General features: G+C 39.4%; 2 protein-coding genes across 10 annotated transcripts in view; one reads left to right on the forward strand and one right to left on the reverse strand.

Annotated features, from left to right (window-relative positions):
- GABPB1 (GA binding protein transcription factor subunit beta 1) overlaps positions 1-22,505 on the reverse strand; it is an 84,797-nt gene extending 62,292 nt beyond the window's left edge. For all 8 annotated transcript variants that reach the window (XM_036877434.2, XM_036877433.2, XM_057488801.1 and 5 more), the window contains exon 1: positions 22,345-22,505. The gene's annotated coding sequence lies outside the window, so the exon portion shown is untranslated. The remainder of the gene's footprint in view (positions 1-22,344) is intronic.
- Positions 22,420-25,554, forward strand: part of USP8 (ubiquitin specific peptidase 8) — an 87,206-nt gene continuing 84,071 nt past the window's right edge. Inside the window, exons 1-2 of one of the 2 annotated variants that reach the window (XM_036877415.2) lie at positions 22,420-22,559; positions 22,747-23,182. The gene's annotated coding sequence lies outside the window, so the exon portion shown is untranslated. Of the gene's footprint in view, positions 23,183-25,554 lie in introns of both variants that reach the window. The other variant, XM_036877416.2, reaches the window with a different exon arrangement.

Genomic DNA, 25,554 nt, shown 5'->3' on the forward strand with positions numbered 1-25,554 from the left:
GAGGGGGATAAAGGAGCCCCCAAAATTCTCAATCATAATGTAAGATGGCAGTGGTGACAGAATTAATTAAAAATTCAGTTTTTTTATCACACTAGCCACATTTCAAGGGCTCAATAGCCCTTGTGGCTTATGACTACAATACTACACAGCACAAATAAAGAGTATTTTGCATCACCACAGAAACTTCTATTGAACAGTCTTGGCTTAACTTATCTTTAATGGGAGAGATGTTGGTAATCTGTTTTTGTCTGAAATATCTTTATTTCACCATTAATTCCTTATTTTCACTGGGTGTAAAACTGTAGATTAGCAGGATTTTTAATTTCATGTTGTAGACATAATTTCACTATCTTCTGACTTCCATTGCTGCTGTTGAGAAGTCATCTGTTAGACTAATTCTTGTTCCTCAGATGGTGATCTTTTCTCTAGTTATTTTTGAAATTTTCTCTATGCCATTGGCTTCCTGAAATTTCATTATGATGTGTCTGGGTGTAGATTTATTTTAATCGTAATTAAGATTCATTGGGATTTTTGAATCCTGGTTTGGTATTTTTCATTGGTTCTGAAAAACATCAACCATCATTTCTTGAAATGCCCCATTTTCTCTCTACTCTCTTGAAACTCCAATTAAGCCTTCTTATTCTGCCCTCCATATCTCTTACTCTGTCTTCTTCATTTTCCATCTTTTTGCCTCTAAGCTACAACCTGGATAATTCTGTCTGATCTATGCTCTAGTTCAGTAACTTTTTGGATGTGTCCCATCTGCTGCAAACTGCACTGTTAAGTTTTTAATTCAGTTATTGTATTTTTTATATCCAGAAACTGTTTTTGCTTTTTTAATCTACAATGCCACTTCTTCTATTTCCCTGTTTCCTGTATTCAAGTTTGTCATTTATTTCCATAAATACAGTAAGCACACTTATTTTATCATATATCTTCTAACATAGGTTGCCTGTGAAAATCTTTTTCTGCTGTATACATCCTTGGTCTTCAGATATCAGTAGCACCACCCTCGGTCCTATTTTATGACATCAAAAAATGTCTCTAGATACTGGCAAGCATCCTGAGGGCAAAATCACCCAATTGAGAACCACTAATTAAATGCTTCTTGAATTAAAGTTAACTTCTATATACTGTGCTATTACCATCCTGTCACTCAACTGGACTGATCAAAGATATACAAGAGGTTGGAGTCCATCCAAACCCAAACTGTAACCCAGCCCAACCCAGTGTTTCTCAAATTGTGTTTCCCAAAGATTCAGCTGACTGCAGCACTGAGAAAGGCAGTGAGTGGGTAAAGGGGAAAGCATATGTTGGAAGTGATAGAACAGTTTCACTCTTACTTAGCCAAGACAACCTCCAATTGTTATGGAATTCTATATATAACATTACTTGTGGAGGGGCGGAAGATGGCGGCATGAGTAGAGCAGCGGAAATCTCCTCCCAAAACCACATATATCTATGAAAATATAACAACGAAAACCCTTCCTAGAATAAAGACCAGAGGACACAGGACAATATCCAGACCACATCCGCACCTGAGAGAACCCAGTGCCTCGCGAAGGGGGTAAGATATAAACCCCGGCCCGGTGGGAGCCGAGCGCCCATACCCCCAGCTCCCGGCGGGAGAATAGGCAGAGCGGGAGAGATGGAGCACAGGACTGCGGAACACCCAGCCCCAGCCATCCGGACCAGAGTGCAGAAACAGTACGTGCCCAGGGGGCCCTGGATGCTAGGGAAACAGGGCAGCAAGAACAGTGAGCGGGTACCGTAGGCCGGGTGCCGGAGGACATAAGAAAAGTGCACGACCATTTTTTTTTTCTCTTGTTCTGGCGAGCGCTTTTTGGAAGTCTTAAAAGGATAGGGCCCCCAATACTAGGGAAACAGGGCACCAAGACCGGTGAGCACATGCCTGAGGCTGGCACCGGAGAATAAAGAAAAACGAGCGGACACTTTTTTTTTTTTTTTGGTGGTCGTTTTGTTTTGGCAGGTGCTTTTTGGAAGTCTTAAAGGGGCAGGGTGGGACACTTAATCCAGAGGTAGGGAATCCGGGGATCTCTGGACACCCTAACCCCTGGGCTTCAGGGAGCAGGGAGGCCACTTACAGAAATAAATAGCCTCCCAGCAGCTCCTGCTCCAACGCGACTCCACCATTTTGGAGCAGAGGCCCGAACCAGGCCACGCCCACAGCAACAGCGGAGATAAACTCCATAGCAGCCCGGCAGGAAGCAGAAACCCTGTCTGCGCGCAGCTGCGCAGCACAAGCCACTAGAGGTCGCTGTTCTCCCAGGAGAGGAGGGCCACAAACCAACAAGAAGGGAAGTTCTTCCAGCCGTCACTCATCCCAGCTCTGCAAACTATTCCTATCACCATGAAAAGGCAAAGCTACAGGCTGACAAATATCACAGAGACAACACCAGAGAAGGAGACAGACCTAGCCAGTCTTCCTGACAAAGAATTCAAAATAAGAATCATAAACATGCTGACAGAGATGCAGAGAAATATGCAAGAGAAATGGGATGAAGTCCGGAGGGAGATCACAGATGCCAGAAAGGAGATTACAGAAATGAAACAAACTCTGGAAGGGTTTATAAGCAGAATGGATAGGATGCAAGAGGCCATTGATGGAATTGAAACCAGAGAACAGGAATGCATAGAAGCTGACATAGAGAGAGACAAAAGGATCTCCAGGAATGAAACAATGTTAACAGAACTGTGTGACCAATCCAAAAGGAACAATATCCGTATTATAGGGGTTGCAGAAGAAGAAGAGAGAGGAAAAGAGATGGAAAGTATCTTAGAAGAAATAATTGCTGGAAACTTCCCCAAACTGGGGGAGGAAATAATCGAACACACCACGGAAATACACAGAATCCCCAAAAGAAAGGATCCAAGGAGGACAACACCAAGACACATAATAATTAAAATGGCAAAGATCAAAGACAAACAAAGAGTTTTAAAGGCAGCTAGGGAGAAAAAGGTCACCTATAAAGGAAAACCCATAAGGCTAACATCAGACTTCTCAACAGAAACCCTACAGGCCAGAAGAGAATGGCATGATATATTTAATACAATAAAACAGAAGGGCCTTGAACCAAGGATACTGTACCCAGCACAACTATCATTCAAATATGATGGTGGGATTAAACAATTCTCAGACAAACAAAAGCTGAGGGAATTTGCTTCCCACAAACCACCTCTACAGAACATCTTACAGGGACTGCTTTAGATGGGAGCACTCCTAGAAAGAGCACAGCACAAAACACCCAACATACGAAGAATCGAGGAGGAGGAATAAGAAGGGAGATAAGAAAAGAATCTCCAGACAGTGTATATAACAGCTCAATAAGCGAGCTAAGTTAGGCAGTAAGATACTAAAGAGGCTAACCTTGAACCTTTGGTAACCACGAATTTAAAGCCTGCAATGGCAATAAGTACATATCTTTCAATAGTCACCCTAAATGATAATGGGCTGAATGCACCAATCAAAAGACAAAGAGTAATGGAATGGATAAAAAAGCAAGACCCATCTATATGCTGCTCACAAGAAACTCACCACAAACCCAAAGACATGTACAGACTAAAAGTCAAGGGATGGAAAAACATATTTCAAGCAAACAACAGCGAGAAGAAAGCAGGGGTTACAGTACTAATATCAGACAAAATAGACTTCAAAACAAAGAAAGTAACAAGAGATAAAGAAGGACACTACATAATGATAAAGGGCTCAGTCAAACAAGAGGATATAACCATTCTAAATATATATGCACCCAACACAGGAGCACCAGCATATGTGAAACAAATACTAACAGAACTAAAGGGGGATATAGTCTGCAATGCATTCATTCTAGGAGACTTCAACACACCACTCACCCCAAAGGATAGATCCACTGGGCAGAAAATAAGTAAGGACACGGAAGCAATGAACACCACAGTAGAGCAGATGGACCTAATAGACATCTATAGAACTCTACATCCAAAAGCAACAGGATATACATTCTTCTCAAGTGCACATGGAACATTCTCCAGAATAGACCACATACTAGGCCACAAAGAGAGCCTCAGAAAATTCCAAAAGATTGAAATCCTACCTACCAACTTTTGAGACCACAAAGGCATAAAACTAGAAATAAACTGTACAAAGAAAGCAAAGAGGCTCACAAACACATGGAGGCTTAACAACACGCTCCTAAATAATCAATGGATCAACGACCAAATCAAAATGGAGATCCAGCAATATATGGAAACAAATCACAACAACAACACTAAGCCCCACCTTCTGTGGGACACAGCAAAAGCAGTCTTAAGAGGAAAGTATATAGCAATCCAAGCATATTTAAAAAAGGAAGAGCAATCCCAAATGAATGGTCTAATGTCACAATTATCGAAATTGGAAAAAGAAGAACAAATGAGGCCTAAGGTCAGCAGAAGGAGGGACATAATAAAGATCAGAGAAGAAATAAATAAAATTGAGAAGAATAAAACAATAGCAAAAATCAATGAAAAAAAGAGCGGGTTCTTTGAGAAAATAAACAAAATAGATAAGCCTCTAGCGAGACTTATTAAGAAGAAAAGAGAGTCAACACAAATCAACAGTATCAGAAATGAGAAAGGAAAAATCACGACGGACCCCACAGAAATACAAAGAATTATTAGAGAATACTATGAAAACCTATATGCTAACAAGCTGGGAAACCTAGGAGAAATGGACAACTTCCACGATTGACCCAGAAAGAAACAGAAAATCTAAACAGACCAATTACCAGCAATGAAATTGAAGCGGTAATCAAAAAACTACCAAAGAACAAAACCCCCGGGCCAGATGGATTTACCTCGGAATTTTATCAGACATACAGGGAAGACATAATACCCATTCTCCTTAGAGTTTTCCAAAAAATAGAGGAGGAGGGGATACTCCCAAACTCATTCTATGAAGCTAACATCACCCTAATACCAAAACCAGGCAAAGATGCCACCAAAAAAGAAAACTACAGACCAATATCCCTGATGAACGTAGATGCAAAAATACTCAACAAAATATTAGCAAATCGAATTCAAAAATACATCAAAAGGATCATACACCATGACCAAGTGGGATTCATCCCAGAGATGCAAGGATGGCACAACATTCGAAAGTCCATCAACATCATCCACCACATCAACAAAAAGAAAGACAAAAACCACATGATCATCTCCATAGATGCTGAAAAATCATTTAACAAAGTTCAACATCCATTCATGATAAAAACTCTCAGCAAAATGGGAATAGAGGGCAAGTACCTCAACATAATAAAGGCCATCTATGATAAACCCACAGCCAACATTATATTGAACAGCGAGAAGCTGAAAGCATTTCCTCTGAGATCGGGAACTAGACAGGGATGCCCACTCTCTCCACTGTTATTTAACATAGTACTGGAGGTCCTAGCCACGGCAATCAGACAAAACAAAAAAACACAAGGAATCCAGATTGGTAAAGAAGAAGTTAAACTGTCACTATTTGCAGATGACATGATACTGTACATAAAAAAACCCTAAAGACTCCACCCTAAAACTACTAGAACTGATATCAGAATACAGCAAAGTTGCAGGATACAAAATCAACACACAGAAATCTGTGGCTTTCCTATACACTAACAATGAACCAACAGAAAGAGAAATCAGGAAAACAACTCCATTCACAATTGCATCAAAAAAAATAAAATACATAGGAATAAACCTAACCAAGGAAGTGAAAGACTTATACTCTGAAAACTACAAGTCACTCTTAAGAGAAATTAAAGGGGACACTAACAGATGGAAACTCATCCCATGCTCGTGGCTAGGAAGAATTAATATCGTCAAAATGGCCATCCTGCCCAAAGCAATATACAGATTTGATGCAATCCCTATGAAACTTCCAGCAACATTCTTCAATGAACTGGAACAAATAATTCAAAAATTCATATGGAAACACCAAAGACCACGAATAGCCAAAGCAATCCTGAGAAAGAAGAATAAAGTAGGGGGGATCTCACTCCCCAACTTCAAGCTCTACTATAAAGCCATAGTAATCAAGACAATTTGGTACTGGCACAAGAACAGAGCCACAGACCAATGGAACAGACTAGAGAATCCAGACATTAACCCAGACATATATGGTCAATTAATATTTGATAAAGGAGCCATGGACATACAATGGCGAAATGACAGTCTCTTCAACAGATGGTGCTGGCAAAACTGGACAGCTACATGTAGGAGAATGAAACTGGACCATTGTCTAACCCCATATACAAAAGTAAACTCAAAATGGATCAAAGACCTGAATGTAAGTCATGAAACCATTAAACTCTTAGAAGAAAACATAGGCAAAAACCTCTTAGACATAAACATGAGTGACCTCTTCTTGAACATATCTCCCAGGGCAAGGATAACAACAGCAAAAATGAATAAGTGGGACTATATTAAGCTGAAAAGCTTCTGTACAGCAAAAGACACCATCAATAGAACAAAAAGGAAAAACCTACAGTATGGGAGAATATATTTGAAAATGACACATCCGATAAAGGCTTGACGTCCAGAATATATAAAGAGCTCACACGCCTCAACAAACAAAAAACAAATAACCCAATTTAAAAATGGGCAGAGGAACTGAACAGATAGTTCTCCAAAACAGAAATACAGTTGGCCAACAGACACATGAAAAGATGCTCCACATCGCTAATTATCAGAGAAATGCAAATTAAAACTACAATGAGGTATCACCTCACACCAGTAAGGATGGCTGCCATCCAAAAGACAAACAACAACAAATGTTGGCGAGGCTGTGGAGAAAGGGGAACCCTCCTACACTGCTGGTGGGAATGTAAATTAGTTCAACCATTGTGGAAAGCAGTATGGAGGTACATCAAAATGCTCAAAACAGACCTACCATTTGACCCAGGAATTGCACTCCTAGGAATTTACCCTAAGAATGCAGCAATCAAGTATGAGAAAGACCAGTGCACCCCTATGTTTATCGCAGCACTATTTACAATAGCCAAGAATTGGAAGCAACCTAAATGTCCATCGATAGATGAATGGATAAAGAAGATGTGGTACATATACACAATGGAATACTACTCAGCCATAAGAAAAGGGCAAATCCAACCATTTGCAGCAACATGGATGGAGCTGGAGGGTATTATGCTCAGTGAAACAAGCCAAGCGGAGAAAGAAAAATACCAAATGATTTCACTTATCTGTGGAATATAAGAACAAAGGAAAAACTGAAGGAACAAAACAGCAGCAGAATCACAGAACTCAAGAATGGACTAACAGGTACCAAAGGGAAAGGGACTGGGGAGGATGGGTGGGTAGGGAGGGATAAGGGGGGGAGAAGTAGGGGGGTATTAAGATTAACATGCAAGGGGGGGTAGGAGAAAAGGGAGGGCTGTACAACACAGAGAAGGCAAGTAGTGATTCTACGACATTTTGCTATGCTGATGGACAGTGACTGTAAAGGGGTTTATAGGGGAGACCTGGTATAGGGGAAGAGCCTAGTAAACATAATATTCGTCATGTAAGTGTAGAATAGTGATACCAAAAACAACAAAAAAACAAAAAAACAAAAAAACAAAAAAAGGGCAGTTCCTGTGTGGTAACCTCCAATGAGTTCTACACAAGGGTATAAAGGGCATATAAAAGTGTAGGCATAGGGTCTGTTTGCGTTTATACAGAAGATCAAAGCCTAATTGGGCTACCCCGAAAATGAACTAAGATACAATATGAAAGAGAACTTCCAACATCAGCACTCTCTGGAAGACTCATGCCAGAAGATGATCATCAAAAAACCCCAACAAAGATCCACGCACTGCTACAGCTGTAGATGCACTCATCCCACCAGCTCCTGGACTTGCCATGGGAATGAAGAAGGAGATATCTAAGCTGGCCTGTGTGTACAGTAAAACAACAAATTTGACTGGATCTATACTGTTGGAACTCAACCAAGAATTAGGAGAAGTGCAAATTGTAGCGCTCCAAAATCTTACAACTACAGACTATTTACTGTTAAAAGAACATAAGGGATGTGAACATTCCCCAGGAATGGGTTGTTTTAATTTGTCTGATTTCTCTCAGACTGTTCAAGTTCAGTTGGACAATATCCACCATATCATAGATAAGTTTTCACAAATGCCTCAGGTGCCTAACTGGTTTTCTTGGTTTCACTGGAGATGGCTGGTAATTACAGGTATGCTTTGGTTATGTAACTATACTCCTATTATGTTAATGTGTGTGCGCAATTTAAGTAGTAACTTAAAACCTATACATGCTGAAGTTACTCTACAAGAAGATATGTCAAAGAAATAATCAATCTTCCCATGTTTTCTTCCGCCTGCTACTTCTATAGCTTTTCTTCTTCCTTCCTAATTACAACCCTTAAATAGAATTTGTGCCTCATATCAAATTTACCGAGTATCATAACTCCTCCAAGTGGTAAAGATACCTCAAGACAAATGCTGGGCAAAGAAGCCACAGGGCATAAATATGCAAAGAAGTAAAAAGCTAACCTTTTCAAACAATAAGGCTTCCCTCTCACTTACCAACTTCACATTTCCCTGTATGGCCCCGGAAGATGACTGGTTAGCCAGAGACGGGTAAGATTCCTCAAGGGAGGAACAACCTAAGACAGGCACAGTCGCAGGGGGATCATCAGGTGAGAAATTGGGGATCAACAGAGGTGAGGCTTAGAACCTCACCCCCCCGTTCTGAGAGAAATCTTCCGCATATGTGGATGTTTTCTTGCCCTTGTCTAGCTTGGATTAACACATAGTCTACAGACACACACCTGATCATCTACATTTGCTCTCTTACAACACTAAACTATGTTTTCTACCCTTATCTTGTATCTACCTACCACTTCAGCATTTTATTAAAAATAATAATAATAAAGAAAGAAATGTGGTATCCACATATAAATCAAGTATAAAAATCAAATGAGTATTCATATTTCAACTGACTGTTTATAGTTCATAATGCGTGAGCAAAACCAAAGGTTTCTGTGATGGCTGCCCTTGTACTGTTCACCATGTAAGAACTTATTCACTATGTAAGAATTTGTTCTCCATGTAAGAACTTGTTTGTTATGCCTCAGAAGATTGGAGACTGACGAAAATTAGGCTTGGGGTGGATTAATGATTGTGCATTGAGCATTGACTCCCCTATACAGAATTTTATTGTTGTTAACAACCATTTGATCAATAAATATGAGAGATGCCCTCACAAAAAGAAAAAAAAAAAAGTACACACTTCCAATGGTAAAATAATAAGTAACCGGGATGTAATGAATATAGTCAAGATATTGTAACAGCTTGGTATGGTGATAGCTGGTACCTAGAATTGTCATGTATATAAATGTTGAATCACTATGTTGTACACCTGAAACTAATGTAATGTAATACCGTGTGTCAACTACCCTTCAATAAAGAAATAATTATCTACAAAAAAAAAAAAACAAAAAAAGAAATAAAGAGAGTTGAAACTGAAAAAAAAAAACATTACTTGTGATTTTAAAAAGAAAACTATAGCCAGTAAAACATCTTCTCTTCATATCTAAAAGGATTAAAAATTTTAATCTCAAGCAATAATTTTTTTTGGTATCATTAATCTACAATTACATGAAGGACATTATGGTTACATGAAGGCTCCCCCCTTCAACAAGTCCCCCCCCACATACCCCTTCACAGTCACTGTCCATCAGCGTAGTAAGATGTCAAGCAGTAATTATTTAACAGCTTTTTTTATTTTTATTCCATACCCAAATTCTTATTAACATAAACCCAGAAAAGAACTACTAAATTCACTTGCAAGCCCTGATGTGTACATACTTCATCTGTGCTATCCATTTTTTTTTTTTTTTACTGTAGCCAAAAGAAATCAGGTAAAAGTGTTACAGGTAACTCATTCAAATAAGTTTTAAACCCCAAATTACATAGCAAGAGCTTGTTTTAGGCAGCACCCACCCAGCATATTGTGACTCCTTTTCTCTATTAGGTTAAACCTCTTTGTCTTATATACAGTTACTCCCAAATTACTATAAAAAAAATACTTTTATGCTCTACTGTAAACCTCCCTAAACCAGTTTTAATATTCTTTTAAATATTACAATATGATCTCATCTGCCCTAAAGATTACTTCTTTCCTTATTCAAGGCTATTTTAATTATTTTAATTTCCTTAAATTTCAGCTACCAAAAGATGTCATTCAATTTGAACCATACTAATAAATTAAGTTCCTACTTCCCATATAAGCTATATATTTATCAGTATACATTCTCTATTTTTCTATCTACACTCTACTGTGCATACTCATGTCCCTATTTATAAGATTATAACATTATTACAAAGTTGTTCTCTATAATCCTAGAATATAAAATGTCTATAATCTAAGGATAAAAATTTTTACTGATGACTCTTTTATATTCATGTTTTGGATAAGTTCAAGTTCCATGTCTCAAGCACATAAATTACACAAACACAACCCTGAAAAGCAGTAAGAATTCAGTTCACATGTCCAGAACTCCCCACAAACATGCCAAAGCCTAATCTTCCTCCTGTACCTCTTGATGATGCTACCATCCTCTTTACCTCCCAAATTAGAAACCACACCTCTATACAGTTAGTCATCAAGTCCTATAGGGTATATTTTGCATCTCTTTCTCTTTTCATTTCTTTTTCAACAGGCAAATTTTCATATAGCTCAAAAATTCAAACAGAAATGTATACACTGAAAAGTCTTCATGGAAGCATTTCAATTATTCCCACTCTCCTCCCAGCCACAAGTAAGCACCTTTACTAGTTTCATGGGTATCCTTCCAGTATTTCTATAACTACTAAAAGACAGCATTACTACATACACTGTTCTGTACTTGCTTTTCTTACTTAACACATCCTGGAGATGTTTTCCTATTAGTTCATAGACAGCTTCCTCATTTTTTTGTACAGCTGCTTAAGTGTGCTATTGCTTAGTATAATATGCCTTAGTTTATTACAGATTGACACTATTATTATAAACAACACTGCACTTAATAACTGGATATAGTATCATTTCACTTCACATGACTGAAGGATAAATTCCCTGAAGTAGGTAGGATTGTTGAGACAAAGGTAAATACAGTTGGAATTTTGATAGATATTGCCAAATTGCCCTCACGTCATTTTTTAATTAGTCCTTTTCTCACCATTCTCTTTGCTACTGCATTCTCATGTCTATATTAATGAGGTACCCCTTTAACTGGTCTCCCTCCTTCCCCAACCATTTTCCATCTATTGTCAAACTGATCATTATGATTCTTAATGAATTTTTAAATATACACTATAATATTCTAACTTAAAAATTCTAAAGATTACTGAAACAACTAAAGTTCATTCTGGTCATCCTTCCCTATCTCTACTCCCAAAACCCAATACCCAAGAGTTAAGCACTATTATCACTACAGTATTTATCTTACCAGACCATATTCTTTCCATTTGCTTGCATGTATCTGTACGTACCGTCCCCCCAAAAAAATAATGTTTGGAGTTCTTTCCTTATTTATATAATTGGTATCATACTTTATATACTGTTCTACAACTTATCACACAATAGTATAGGTAATTTATTCACTTAAAAAAATTGTTACATGTTATTCCATAGTATGAGTATACCAGTTTGCAGTCATTTTCCAACTTATGACCAGTTTTGTCCATTTTTTCAGTTTTTTTACTATTATAAACAATGCTGCAATGAATATACTTATACATGCTCCCTTACACATGTATACAAGTGTTCCTCTAGTGCAGCAAATGGACAGACTTGTTGGAAATAGCATTTTAAATTAATAGATACTACCAAACTGCCTACACCAATTTAAACACCCAAATGGGCTACACTAACTTATACTCCCAACAACAGCTTTTAATATTTATTATTTCTTCACAATATACCCAATCTTAATATTGCCAAGCTTTACCATTTTTTGCCTGTAAGATGGGTAAAAAAAAAAAAGTTTTAATATGTATCTCTCAAACTACTACTGAGATTACATTATCTTACTAAATGTTTGTTGGCCACTTATGTTTTCTCTTCTGAAACTGCCTGTTTGTATTATTTACTTCTTTTTCTATGTCACTGTTTCTTTGTAGGAGTGCATTATGTATATTTCTGGTTTATTATATATATTGCAAATATTCCTGTTTTAAATTTCTATATTTTGAACAGTTATAAAGTCTTAAACTGTGGTTTGGTCAAATTTTCAAAATATGTTTCTAAAACACAGATACAATCATATATTCCAATCACTTAAGTAGCATCTAACCATATGGTAATATTTAACTTGAAGTGAAAAATAGTACTTCATAAACATAAGTCTCAGAATTAGCCTGAAATGTTAATCTCCTGTTTTCTCAGTTCTCAGTTCTCAAATGCTTCTTATAGAGTGAACTTCATACTGTAATAGGTAAAAGTTCAATATTTTAAGACTGACTTTTTTTGGTACAACATTGTCCACAAATGTAGACCAACTTTCCAAGGGGCACTGAGGAAACAGTGTTACGTTTTATCATGAGAGGAAAAACTGGCTATCTTGGACTTTCATTAAGTGATGATATCTCTACTTCCCATGTGGCAACTTCCTATAAGTAATTTTGACTACAAAGAATTTTCACCTAATTGCCTAATAATTGAAAAAGTGGTGACTCCAGTGCATTTTAGATCTTTAAGGATCTGGCCCATGCCTAACTGCAGCCTCATCAACTCACCACTTTCCCCTTGGATTTTTAAGCCAACAATACAATTACCTATAATTACCCCTACATATTATTCTGTCTTATGATACCATTCCTTTTATGTTATTCTGCCTGAGAAGTCTTCTCCTTACCCTAATTTACCTAACCAAGCATTCATATTCTTCTCCAAAACCCAGTTCAGACTTACCTCCTCCAACAAGCTCCCCTTGACCTTCTCAGCAAAAAGAATTAATCATTCCTCTCTTCTCCCACCAGGCTCTGAACCTACTTCAATTAATATGTGGATTCTACCATATTACAAATCATTTGTTTACAAGCTCTCCTCTCCTATAAGCCTCAGGAAGCCAGGCAGGGTTCACCTTATTCTTACGTGTATTATAGTTATCTAGCAGTTTCTTGCAAGTCCTCTCTATTTAGCACTATAGTAAAAACTGAAAACCTACACACCCAAAAGTTGAAGCCATTATCTTTAACTGAAGATATTTTATGATCTGAAAGAATATGTGGATTATAATAAAAGCAGTCTGTAGTTCAATTTTTTGGTTTTCCTTTTTTTTTTAAGTGGGTATATACCATAAATGTTTTTCAACTGTGGGTTGTGACCCATTAGTTGACTGTGAAATCATTTAGTGAGTTAAGGCTAACATTTAAAAAGTACCCACATATATCAAACATACTAAAGGCCAGTCATGTTTCCTGAAATCTTCGTTGCAGTTATACACGTGCATGCACATGTGCACACACACACACACACACACACACATCCAATGATGGGTATAATATGTAAATGATGTAAAATACATTTCTTTCTGTGGGTCACAATAAAAAATAATTTGCAAGCCACTTACATAGTTGTTTTGTGGGTTCAGAGAAGCTTTAACCAACAAAAGGATGTAGTCAAGGAAGGCTTCTTCGATAAAAGACAACATTTGAAGCATAATCTGGCTCCATACTACCTCTCTAATCTCATCTTTCACTCCCCCTTGTCAAATATGCTCTAGCCAAACAGTCCTGGTAATTATTCAAATAAACCAAACATGTTCCCATGTTAGGGTCTTGGACATGTTGTTTCTTTTGCCTAGAAAGCTCTTCACTTAGATAACTGCATGGTTTACTCCCTCATTCCAGGACACCCAAAGAGAGTTTTTCCTGACCACCTAAAATAATAACCACCTCCCACCATTCTATCTCCTTATCGAGTTTTATTCCTTTTCAATTGCACTCATTACCACCTGACATTTATTTACTGTGCCTCACCTCCCCTCACCCCTGAATGTCAGGTCCAAGAAAACAGAGACTTTGTCTTCTGTTTTGTTCATCACTACACTACCAGGGATTAGAACAGTGCCTGGCACAGGGCGAACATTTCTGAATAGGCTTTGACAAGCAAGGAAAAGGAAAAGGAAGAACACATGGAGTTGTGCCTGAACGTGGTATATTACAGAGGAAACACTAGCTTGATAATGTTAAGGAGTAAGAAATAAGGTTGAAGCAGCAGAAAATAATATGAAAAGGTTTGAAAGCCAGAAAGTAAGAGTTTGGACTTTATTCTGCAAACAACTGGGAGTCATTCAACATTTTGAGCAAACGGTGATCCATTCAAACGTTTATTCAGCACAAGTTCAATTGACATTGCTTGGCAAAATGGAGAACACAAAGGTCAAAAGCCCATGTTCTCTCCTCTGGCTGCTTAGGTTTAGTAAAATGGATTCAAAATAGTTTTAGGAAACTTATTCTGGCAGCCATAAGTAGGACGGACTGGAGGAAAGAGACTCTAAAGTTAGAAAGGGCAAATAACAGACAATGCAGAGTCCTAGGACAAACTGAGAACCAGTCATCTAAAGAACTGTGATGACTGAAGGATACAGGAAATAAAGGTGAAACATGTATCACAGGCATCTTTAAGACTTAAGCATGATGACCTTTAGCTAAAAATAACAAAGAAAAAGAGCAATTTCCATCACTTTTAGATTTTTACCCAACCATTGCAGATAATGATCAAAGCAATCAGAAGAAAAATTAAATGTGGTAGCAAGATTCTGCTTTCATTCAGTTTATAAAGTTAAGTAGGAAAGATAGAAATCAGTCATGGTGACAATGAAAATAAAATGTGCAAGCTCATACTCTATTTTCTTTTTCAATTAAGTATAAGTCAGTAGCATCTTTTGAGAGAAGAAAAAACATGTATGACACAAAAGAAAAATATGAGACTAATAAATGATTGCTAAGAAGTAACAAGGGCTCACTGGTATTGTTCAGCACAAATTTATAATGGCCAAGAAATCTTCATAATTACCCACCTTCTTCCACAAATACTCTACAACCTGTGAGGAAAAACAGAGGCAATAGATGGTGGAAAGATCTGACAACAGGGACACAGGAAAATATGAAAATGACTGATGTCAAGTTCACATTATATTTAATGCATACAGGAAAGAACTAATTAAGGGGAAAAAACTGAGGGTCCCTAATGAATGGAATGAGTAAAGGAACATAGGTAGAGTAATCACATGCACACAGATCAGAGGTCATGCAAGGCAGGTAGGATATAAGGGAATTTTTTTAGGTTATTCTCTCATACCCCATATTGTTGCTATGGTCTGAACACTTGTATATCTCCCCTCTACCCCAAATTTTTATATGAAGTACCAAATGCCCACAGTGATGGTATTAGAAGGTGGGGGCCTTTGGAGGTGATTAGGTCATAAGGGTGGGTCATGAACAAGACTAACACCCTTCTAACAGCAGACCCAAGAGACCTCCCTTGTCCCTTCAGCCGTGTAAGGCAACAAAGAATTATGCAACCTGGAAGTGGGTCTTTACCAGGCCCCAACCATGCTGGCACCTTGATCTTGGACTTCCATTTCCAGAACTATGAGAAATAGGTTTCTGTTGTTTATAAGCTACCCAGTCTCTGGTATTTTGTTATAAGAGCTGAAAGAGAGTAAGATGCTGTAAATTTTTTTCTTGTTTGAATACATGGTGTTAGAGACACAAACGAGTACAGGAGTCCAAAGACACTGCATATCCAATTATTGTATCAGGAGAGGCAGTAACTTGATTCCAATGTCCAGTTCTATAATTAATATTATGACCTGGAGTAAATAGCCACCTCAGTTTCTACAGTCACAGAATGGGAGGGTATGTTAAAGAGAGTTACCATGGCAGCCTCCATTCACCTCCTTTAAAAGAATCACTGCTGCAGTAAGCCACCATAGGACATATGTCTTATTCCTCAAATGCAGTGAGACAGAAACAAAGCTACCTTAGTTAGAGGAACTCATAAGGCTCGTTTGGAAAAGATTCTATGCTATGTAATAAATCAACAGTATCTATGGGCTTAGCATATTTTTTAATTAAAGGAAATGGAGTGAACATTTCATTTGCTTTTGAATTTTTAAATTACCATGGATTATAAATCTATATAATAACAGGAAAAGGTGTATGTTCTAACATTAAAATAGGTCTCAAAATTGAGTAAATATTCTACAGGTTCCTTAACTGCAATTCCAAAATATAAAAACTCTGAAACCAAAAATAACTTTTGGGAGTAAAACCTTACCTAGACTGAAATGAAGCTATTTATAATCTTTGTTTACCCTATGAAGTGTAAATGTTTATGTTTTGCTGCAGAAATAACATTTGAAAAGGGGTACTATAGAAAGACCTATACTCTGAAAACTATAAGACATTCCTGAGAGAAATTAAAGAAGATACCAATAAATGGAAACACATCCTGTGTTCATGGATAGGAAGAATTAATATTGTTAAAATGGCCATCCTGCCTAGAGCAATCTACAGATTCAATTTCAATGCAATTCTTATCAAAATACCAACAGCATTCTTCAACAAACTAGAGCAAATAGTTCTAAAATTCATATGGAACCACAAAAGACCCCGAATAGCCAAAGCAATCCTGAGAAGGAAGAATAAAGCTGGGACAATTTGGTACTGGCACAAGAACAGAACAACAGACCAATGGAACAGACTAGAGAGCCCAGATATAAACCCAACCATATATGGTCAATTAATATACAATAAAGGAGCCATGGACATACAATGGGGAAATGACAGTCTCTTCAACAACTGGTGTTGGCAAAACTGGACAGCTACATGCAAGAGAATGAAACTGGATTATTCTTTAACCCCATACACAAAAGTAAACTCGAAATGGATCAAGACCTGAATATAAGTCATGAAACCATAAAACTCTTAGAAGACAACATGGGCAAAAATCTCCTGAATATAAACAAGAGCAACTTCTTCCTGAACACATCTCCTCGAGCAAGGGAAACAAAAGCAAAAATGAACTCATGGGACTACAGCAAGCTAAAAAGCTTCTGTACAGCAAAGGACACCATCAGCAGAAGAAAAAGGCATCCTACAGTAGGGGAGAATGTATTTGTAAGCAACATATCCAACAAGGGGTTAACATTCAGAATATATAAAGAAGTCACACACCTCAACACCCAAAAAGCAAATTACCTGATTAAAAAATGGGCAGAGGATATGAACACTTTTCCAAGGAAAAAATTCAGATGGCCAAAGACACATGAAAACATGTTCCGCATCACTAATCATCAGGTAAATGCAAATTAAAACCACAATGAGATATCACCTCACATCATTTAGGATGGCCAGCATAGAAAAGACTAAGAATAACAAATGCTGGCGAGGATGCAGAGAAAGCGGAACCCTCCTATACTGCTGGTGGGAATGGTAAGCTAGTTCAACCATTGTGGAGAGCAATATGAAGCTTCCTCAAAACACTAAAAATAGAAATACCATTTGACCGGGGAATCCCACTCCTAGGAATTTACCCAAAGAATACAAGCTCTCAGATTCAAAAAGACATATGCATCCCTATGCTTATCACAGCACTATTTACAATAGCCAAGATATGGAAGCCACCTAAGTGTCCATCAGTAGATGAATGGATAAAGAAGATGTGGTACATATACACAATGGAATACTATTCAGCTCTAAGAAACAAATCTTACTATTTGCAACAATATGGATGGAGCTGGAGGATATTATGCTCAGTGAAATAAGCCAGGTGGAGAAAGACAAGTGCCAAATGATTTCCCTCATTTGTGGAGTATAACAACAAAGCAAAACTGAAGGAACAGAACAGCAGCAGACTCAGAGACTCCAAGAAGGGACCATCAGTTACCAAAGGGGAGGGGTGTGGGAGGGCAAAGGGGATTGAGAGGTATTATATTTAGTACATACACAAGGAGTGGGGAGTCACGAAGAAGACAGTGTAGCACAGAGAAAGCAAATAGTGAATCTGTGGCATCTTACTACACTGATGGTCAGTGACTGCAAGGGAGTATGGGTTGCAACTTCATAATATGGGTGAATGTAGGAATGGCATTGTTTTTCATGTGAAACATTAGTAAGAGTGTATATCAATACCTTAATTTTAAAAAATGAGAAAAATAAGGGATACCATACTGGTCTCTGTTGAAAGGTTACATAACATTATTACCTTGCCTATGTCCAAAAAATTCTTAATTCTAAAACTTACTAGACCCCAAGGGTTTTAGTGGGCTATGATTCTATACTAATAATTGCTAACATTTACTGAGCTATCAACTATGTCAGACACTGTTCATCTGACCTCATCAAATAGCTCTCTCACTTAATACTCACTTCTCTTTATCCAAGGTGAACACTATGATCCAATTAAGCTAACCAGCTTTTCACTCAACTAGCTCTTGATCTCCTGCTTTCATATCTGCAAACCTGGACATATTTCAAAAAATCTCAAAGTCTGTAGGGAAATTAAGAAGGACACCTGGCCCAAATACTCATTCAGCACATCAGTTCCTCTACCCTAGAATCCTTAAGTTGAACACTGTCAGTAAGAGCCATGTACCACCCAAACCACCCACATTTTACTGTTTGGAGACAAATTTTTCTTGAAAGAATGTTGAAATAGGCCTCCTTTAATTTCTACCCATTGACCGGAGTTCCCTCTAGTTAGATCAAACCTGATCTGTGTGTGACAGATTTCCAAATATTTAAAGACGGCTATCACTTCTTAGATGAGCTTCTCTTCTTTGGGACAAACATCACATTTTTCAACATGTCCTCCTTTCCATTTCCCCCATGATTAAGGTAGTCTGGATATGCCCTATGTTCAGTGGTTTTTAAACTTGTCTATCACTTGGGGAAATAGTGGCTCAGATCCTACCCTACTTAAACTTGGGCCTCTGTGTTTTTGCCCTCCCGACGATTCTGACACAAAGTTTGTGAATTGATAGTTACCGATTGGTAAACGGTCCCACCAATATCGTGATAGTGCTATCTAAAAAGCTGACAATACCCCAGGTAGAATACAACCAGTACAAAGCAGTGGAGCTAACACCTTGCTCTTTCTGTATGTTCTACCAACTTCAAAATGACATTTACATTTTAAAAAATTATACCAGTGTAGATTCATATTAAATGTATAATCAGTTAAAATGATCAAGTCTTTTACACATTCTCTGTGCATTAGCATCTTGGGCCATAACTGCCAATCTTTACAATTATTCCCACTAAAGGGAAGAGAACCAAAGAGTTTTAGATTTCCATTTCTAAATAGATTTATGGCCCTGCATATGAATTTACTTTTAATGGAGAAATCACTTCATGCTTCAGCCTCCACACTTATGTCATGGAAATACTTAGCCCATACAAAAGTGCATTAGCCCACAGACAACTGAACTGACAGCTGATTGCACCAAAGCATCTTCGCTGTGCAAAGCACTGTTGACAACACTGTGAGGAAACACACAGGCCCTGATGCTAATAGTAACAGATTGACCTTCTAGAGAGTATGATGAAACAAACATCTTCAGAAAAGTATAATACCAATCACAGCTGTCCCAAGATAGACACATCAGTGCTATAGAAACATGATTACTAGCTGGAAAGCTGTAGGGCCAAAGAAATGACACTCGTTAGAAAACTAAGTTGTCCTGAACTTTAAGGCTTTCAGTTTGCTTTTTAATGTTTGCAAAGAGATGGAGTCCACGTGAGTTTATCCACATTCAGGCTATTTGCAAAGGGACACTGCACTTTTTAAATGAATTCATAATTTCAAATTTCATGTCATGACTTCTGAATTCCTTACGACTTGATTACCTTACCTGTTACTATCTCTAACTTACTAAGTATCAAAGGCAAAAAAAAGTAGTCATTCTACAGGAGATGAGGCCCATTTATAAATACATCTGAGAGGGAAAAGGAGGGGTCAAAAGACAAACAAAAATCCAGTGAAATTAACCAAGATCCAACCTGATCTTTATTTTTGTGAGGCAAACATCAAATACACCTGGCATTTGTAACAATTACATGACGACTGACCAGATGCTTCCTGTTGATGGAACAGTAGAAAACTAGACAGAATCAGACCAGAGTTCACAGAAACAACTGGAAATTAATTTAGCTTCATTTCAAAACCAATAAGCCAAAGTATGGCCTTAAATTTTCACATTTACAATGTAATTGTCTCCAATCTAGAAAACCCAGATTGATTCAGACAGAGAACTTCAACTCTAAGTTAGGATAGTTAACCTAAAGGGTTCGTATATGCATTACAAACGTATTGTTTTACCAAATGTTTCACTGCAGGACTCCTTTCAAATCCAGAGCTCCTATAGTGCTTTGAAAGTTTACTATCTTAGAAAACTACATTTACACACAAGTTTTCACAAGCACATCTAATACGGAATTCACAAAGTGTACATAATTAAAAATAACTTGTGGCACTAAATGTTAAATCATTTAAAATATTTAAAAATGTTCTTAGAGTCTCCAGGATCATAGGAAGCTTATGCAATCCTTAGTCGTGATACTGTTTATGCATCTAAATCCCAAGCTGAAAAAAAGAGCCCAAGAAAAAGGTATAGGAATCAATCTCATCCAAGTTCTCAGAATGTGTCTTGCCTAAAATCCTTACTTGACTTGTATGGTGAGAAGACAAAAACGACACATTTCTCAATTTAAGAGGAAAAATGAAAAACAATAAAGGCGTTGAGCATACAGTATTTTCCAGAGGTCACATGGTATGATACCACAACAGATCGAATGCAGAAATAAACAAAAATACAGCTGCCTATTAAACCATTTAAAAGACAAGCAAAAACGCAAAAAAAAAAGTCACTCTTGCCTAATATTTCACTTAAGCTAATATGTAATTTTGGGGGGGGGGGGGGAAATAGAGAAAAGTTAAGAAAAAAATACAAAACCGTCTTTAGTTTCCTTAAACTCATAGTGTGAGCCTAAAGGTGGAAGTGTCAAGGCTGATAGTTATGTCAGAAATAAGAAATTTAAACCAAGCTGGGAAGTCCTATGCGTGACTTAAAGCAAACTATCTACAAAAAGAATTTCGGGTCACTAACTTGTGCACAATAAATTACAGTGCATCTTTAACTCTTGGAAGGCAAATTGCACGTATCACTTACTGACTACATCAAAACATTTTTCCGATAAAATTTGTACTTCAGGAGGTAACTTGCCTGAATCGAGACAATAAACCAGTGTCTGGAGACAGCACGTAAAATATTTCCACATTACCAAGCCCCCTTTAGAAGTATCTCTACCCCTCCTTTGAACAGATGTCTGCTCGCCACAGTCCAGTCGGGTTTAAGGCAAGAGTATGTGTACCGAAAACAAGCTTGAAGTGGGAATACACACACAAAACAGGCCTATATCATTCTTTGGTTTCAGTTTTCACGATGCACTCCTGAGGCTTAGCACGCTGATTCAACACGGTAGGACAGCGTCAAAGAAACACACTCAGTACACACTGATTAACTGTGCCCAGGCCCAAATGACCTGGCAAAATTGTAACTTCTTTCCCGAAGCCGCGCACTCGCAGATTCCGCCGGCCAGGTCCCAAGAGCCAAAGTCCCGAGCATCCAGAGCGGCTGGCTTTGTCCCCGTAGGAACTCGAGTCCCCCCGACGGAGGCAGTCGCCGCGGTGGCTCCGCGCGGAACGAGCTGGACTCTCCCGTTAACCCTGTCCGAGCCGGCCACTGCCGCAGCTCCCCGAGCTCCGCCCGGCTCCGCAGCACAGCGCGCCCGGGGCCGGCCGTCCCCGCCGCCCTTTCCCCACTCCGGAGAGCCCGGCCGGGCCGTCAGTCCTCCCAGACAAAGAGGCCGGAGGCTACCGGGGCGGCCGGCCTCCCTCCACCTCCCGCCCGCCTCCCGGCGCCCGCAGAGCTCCCGCCGCCCCGGCCCAATCCCATCCCCGCCTCAGGGCCGCCGTTCGGGACCAGCCCGGCGGGGAGCGGCAGAGAGGCCGCGGCGCGCCGGGGCCTACGAGGGGGCGGCGGCCGCCTCCATGTCTGCCCGCCCCTCCCAGAAGCGGGGTGCCCAGCGGACAAAGCGCGGCGGCGGCGCGGGCGGAGCGGGTGCCCAGGCCGACCCCGCCGACCCCCGCGGAATAAGCGGGGCCAGGAGCCCCGGAAACCCGGCGCCTTAATGCAATAAACAGGAAATCGCGGGGATGATCTGGGTTCCGGGGGAAGTGGAATTATTTTTTACCAGCGAAGAGATCAACTTCCACATCCGGTGGTAACAGGGCCCTACACAGACCCGCACTGACCTGGAAAAGCTTCGGGAGCGGCGACGGGGAGCAGCAGGAGGTGGTGCGGCCACCCGAGGCGCCTCGTACGCGGCCGGGCTGACGCGGCCCCGCTACACACAGAGCGCTTCAGCTGCACCGGGCGCTATTTTCCGAAAATGCCGCGTCTGGTCGGCGCCCAAAATCCCCACCGAAAAGTCCCCCGTGTTGCGCGCGGAGGGACACATGGTGTGCGAGTGAGTCAAAGCTCCCAGCATCCCTCCCGGACCGGCCCTCGCCAGCTCTCGCCTGAGGTTTTCCGCCCCTGCCCCGTTAGCAGAGCTCTCTCCCACCCATCCCCGGCTCCATTCCGGCGGGAGGATGGGGACGAGCGGGTCTGGGTTTTTGTTTTTAACGGAGGAACGGGAAATATGCCATTTCTAGAGCTTCAGCCACACAAAGAAAGCGGCGGAATGATCCACTCTCTGCGACCGCAAGTCCCGGCTCGCCTGGCGCCTGCGCGGCACGGCTGTGGGAGCTGCGGCCGGCCATGTGCGCGACGGAGCCGCCCGGCTGCCAGCCGAGCCTTCCCGCCTCTCTCTGCGGGGGCTAGGAGTTGGGAAGCCGAAAGTGCGGTAACTCTTCTCTCTCCGACATGGCCGCTGAGAGACGGGGAATTGGACTTCTTCGAGATTTAGCTGAGCTGCCTAGTAGAGTCCTGGGAGACGGAAGGGCAGTCGGAAGGCTAGGATTTCACTTAAAGTGGCCTTAGCTGCCACAAGGCGGACTGGGACAGGAATTGCTGTTAAGGTACAAGGGGAAGAACCAACGACTGCCCTTCACTTCGCATAAACTAAGCAGTCAGGTTCATGACGAAGACGTACGTATTCTTAGACTTATTTTTGAAAAACATTTCAATGGTCTCATAGTTTGTAGACCCTAATAACTGGTAGCTGAATTCCCTTGGATTACTGTCACATCAGAGGTAGACATCTGTTGTCCGTAGCTGGCATGTCAAGATTTTTGTTGTATTTTATTAAGAAAGGAGCAGAAGTTTATTTGGAGATGTTTGCAAAGTAAAGGTCATATGAATTTGAATTTAATTTTCTTGTGTTGGTTTGCTAAGAAACCCAACACACTGGTAAGTTTTTAACAGATAAGCCTAGGACTCACTTTCCCACGTGGCTTTTCCAACTTGCTAACAGCACAACTTCTAGCATCCTATGTCTGTCTAGGAGTTGGGAATATCTGAGCGCCAAGAGTTTGATCCAGGAGAGTTTCCAATCCTAAGTGAAATCTATATTGCCCGCTGATTTTGTGTGGCCCCAGATAAGTAATCATTCTACATTTACCCTTTGTGATACTGATGTAGTAAAGATTTGTAAAGTCTTGATATAACTTATTAAAGCATTCTTCCTAAAATAGAAGCATAGTAAATGGCATAGGAACCATAACTTTTCTTTTTAATATTTCTGATGCTTCACTTGATAAAAATTTGTCAGTTTTTTTATGTCGTATGGTTTTTCTTAGCACTTCATTTGAATAAGCATCAGCTAATGATTGCTGTGGAATCCTTGCTCTCATTGATAATATGCCATAGAATGCAGACAGGAAAATAAGCAACTTCAATATAATGAGGGTAAACTGCTGACTACTATGAAATCTCATACAGGAGGAATTCCTTACTCACCTGGGAGGGGGCAATGGAATGGGACTGGAGAAGCACTTAGCTTTAGTAAGGGAATTGGGAAAAGGCCTTCCAGACAGAGGAAGCAATAAGGAAAAAGGTTGGGAAGCAAACTTTGGAGAGACTGTTGGGTGAAGAAGATAATGCTGTTTCGGGAGTGTCTAGAGATGTTTCTGAAGAGGTCTAATCGTGAAGGCCTTGAATGCCATGTGCAGAAAGTAGCTTTTGAAAGCTAAGAAGAAGCCACAGAAAATTTTTAAGTAGAAGTATTATTAGATTTGCATTCTAGGCATGACTATTATGCAAAAATTAGAGGCATGGAACACAGTTTGGAGAAAACAGTCATCTTTAAGAGAGTTTTGATAGTGGCAAATAGTGTGAAGAATATGACCAAAGTGATTAGTGAGAGGTTGGTGATTTGGTTGACTGGATAAAGGGGTGACTGAGAAGGGATGAAAGAGAATTCCCTGGGGGGAGCAGTTAGGATGGTAATGTCCTCATTGAGATTAGAAGCCGGGGAAGAATACATGGTAGGGAAGGAAGAGTATTCTGTTTTCACCGTGTAGAATTTGAAGTGCTTGTGAGCCAACCAAGCAGCTATATCTAGCAGGCAATTAGATACTCATTTGTTTTCAGAACACCCATCTTTTAACTGGCTGTGTTCTACACACTGGAATAGATTAATCAGCAACAAGACTATCATGACTCCTGCTCCTGTTCGTAGTGGAGGGAACAGACCATGAAGTTTAACAAAAGAAGAGGAAAGATTCCACAATACTCCATGAAGAAAAAATGGGTATTTGAATAAAGCATTTCTCTGGCAGAGAGAGCAGGCAAAATTTTGGAGGTTGGTCAGAGATGTCCTCACTGAGAAAGGTATTCTTTGAACTGAGACCTGAATGGGAGTAAGTTAGGGGCAGGGCAAAGTCCTAAGGTGAGAAAGAGTTTGTTAGGTTTAGCAAGGAGGCCAATGTGTCTGAAGTCTAGAATGCAAAAAAGGAATGGTAGAAGATAAAGTCTGCAGCCTTGGTAAGTGTAAGTGTTCTAGAAGCCATTGAAAGTTTTTAAGGAATGGAGTAACATGGCAAGCAGCAGTAGACATAGATTGGATGGACTGAAGATATATTTTGTAATTAGACCTGACCTATATTGCTAATTAATGAACCCTGAGTGAGGGAAAGGGAGGAATCAAGAGTGATTCCTAGGTTTATGTCATGATTATCTAGGCCAGCACTAATATAAATATAATACAAGCCACTAAATGTAATTTTATAGTAGCTACATTAAAAAAGTAAAATAACAAATTAATTTTTAAAATTATTTTATTTAACCCAAAATAGTATCATTTCATATGTGGTCAGTTTAAGTATTTTAAAATTTTACTTTTTTTTTTTTTCATTAAATGTGTGAAACCTGGCATGTATTTTCTACTTAGAGCATATGTCAGTACTTGATTACATAAAATTTATAGTTGAAAAAATAGATTCACATTCCCAAGTCATTCCAACCACTTTAAAGTTTTGCAGTAATTACATTACACTATCAGATTCTTAGTTTAAAGTTAA

This window comes from Manis pentadactyla, chromosome 11 (genome assembly GCF_030020395.1).
Source record: "Manis pentadactyla isolate mManPen7 chromosome 11, mManPen7.hap1, whole genome shotgun sequence".
NCBI classification, from domain to species: domain Eukaryota; kingdom Metazoa; phylum Chordata; class Mammalia; order Pholidota; family Manidae; genus Manis; species Manis pentadactyla.